Source organism: Triticum urartu, chromosome 5A, assembly GCF_056163025.1.
Source record: "Triticum urartu cultivar PI428250 chromosome 5A, HENAU_Tu73, whole genome shotgun sequence".
Taxonomy (NCBI): Eukaryota; Viridiplantae; Streptophyta; class Magnoliopsida; order Poales; family Poaceae; genus Triticum; species Triticum urartu.
This window is the reverse complement of record NC_141877.1, coordinates 176,613,276-176,615,370: the sequence shown is the minus strand read 5'-3', so window position 1 is coordinate 176,615,370 and position 2,095 is coordinate 176,613,276. Positions and strand designations below refer to the sequence as shown.

The 2,095-nt window shown below is 48.9% G+C and overlaps 1 pseudogene; it reads left to right on the top strand.

Moving 5' to 3' along the window:
- Positions 1-385: 385 nt before the first annotated feature.
- On the top strand, positions 386-1,627 carry LOC147970725 (uncharacterized; annotated as a pseudogene).
- Positions 1,628-2,095: the final 468 nt, after the last annotated feature.

Genomic DNA, 2,095 nt, shown 5'->3' with positions numbered 1-2,095 from the left:
TTGCACCATAGATTCATCAAAATTAAGTGTTGAAATTACCTTTTTTTGTTAGGTAAGTAAGGGGAAAGCTATCTTCATGTTGTAGATCTACTTTTTGTCTCCCTAGCTCGCTCCAACAACGTGCACATGCACTTTTTGTAGCCTAGCTAGATCTATGTATGTTTGTGGTGTTGCATATGTTTGTGGTGTTGCATATATGTTTGTGTTTGCAGGTATGGGTATTTGAAATGCGATAGTTGCCAATATTTTGCCGGAATGTTGATTCATTTCCGTTTCGGCGAGAATTTTGGCACTATGCATTATTTTTGGTCCTATTTTTAGGGAAAGTCATGCCAAATTTTTTCTTGGTTCTAAAATATCGTTTTGCTCTACCCCGCAGGCGACCATGGTCCGCACGATGACCGAAGGCAGCGTGAATAGGTTTTTGAGCTCCACAAAGGCCGGGATGCTTCAAAAGAATGAGACGGAGATAAGATGTCCGTGTCGAAGATGCAAGCTGAAGAGCCTTATTGCGGACCCGGATTCCGGGCAGGTGCGAGACCACCTGCTCTTGCGTGGTTTCATGGATGGCTATCGGTGGCAAGGTGATGAAGATGACTATGAAGTTGTCCATGGAGGCCGGGCAAGAAATGAGGAAGGGCGGCAAGACAACCACCATGGCTCAGGTGGGCGAGAAGATGAAGAATTTCCAGGACATGATCACGGCGGTGATGCTGTACACAGTCATCATGTAGAAGATGCCAGACATGATGATGAGGAAGATGCTGGAGCAGACGAAGGGCATGATCATGAAGATCAAGATGCCGGAGGAGTATACGACGATGGACCATCGATGGGCTGGGTGCAGGACCCTCATATTCAAGAGCTGCTTCTCAAGCAGACGGATAACGCAAGAGCTGCCACCCGAGAGAAAGCCAAGCTGGATCAACTAGAGATAGACGCGGTTACTCCATTGTATGAAGGATGCAGACCTGAGGACACCCGCCTGAAAGTAACGCTCATGGCTTTGGAGATGAAGGTAAAACACAAAATGACCGACGCATGCTTCGACGAGAACATGTCATTCTGGCACGAACATCTTCCCAAGGGGAACAAGTGCCCGACCATTTTCGAGGAGGCGAAGAAAGTCGTGTGTCCTCTGGATTTACCGCACGTGAAATACCATGTGTGCATGAACAATTGCATCATTTATCGGGGCGAGCACGTGGAGTCTACCATATGTCCGGTGTGCGGCGTCACTCGATACAAGAAGAGGAAGAAAGCTCCTCGAAAAGTGGTGTGGTACTTTCCGATCACTCCTCGTCTGCAGCGTTATTTCGCGGACCCTAAGGTAGAAAAGCTCCTACATTGGCACGCGGATAGGGAGGAGAAGAAGCGAGAAGATGACGCAAATGATCCGGAGATAAATAAAAAAGACAAGATGCTGAGTCACCCTAAGGATGGGACCTAGTGGCAAGCGTTGAACTTCGAACACCTAGAATTTGGGAAGGATCCAAGGAACATCATGCTGGGCGCGAGCACCGATGGAGTCAATTCGTTTGGCAGCCAGAGAAGCACACATAGCACCTGGCCTATGTTTGTGTGGATGTACAACCTTCCCCCCTGGTTGTGCATGAAGAGGAAGTAAATTCACATGAGTATGCTAATTGAAGGGCCGAAACAACCAGGGAACGACATCAATCTGTATCTGGAGCTGCTGAAATACGAGCTAGACACGTTGTGGAAAACGCCAGCCAATACATGGGACGCTGCAGAGAAAGAATATTTCCCAATGAGAGCCGCACTGCTCACGACGGTGCACGACTATCTTGGTTACGGATATCTCGCGGGGCAGGTGGTCCACGGATTTTCTGGATGCGTCAGGTGCATGGATGACACAACGTATCGCCAGCTAGATAGAGATCCCGGGTCTTTGAAAACCGTGTTCATGGGACATCGAAGGTGGCTTCGTGACGATGACCCGTGGAGGAAACGCAAGGATCTGTTCGATGGTGAAACCGAACTCCGAAGACGCCCGCGTGCGAGGAGCGGCGAGGAAATAGACGGGCTGTTGAAAAATTGGAAAGATTGCCCACTGCCGGGAAAGAAGCAAAAG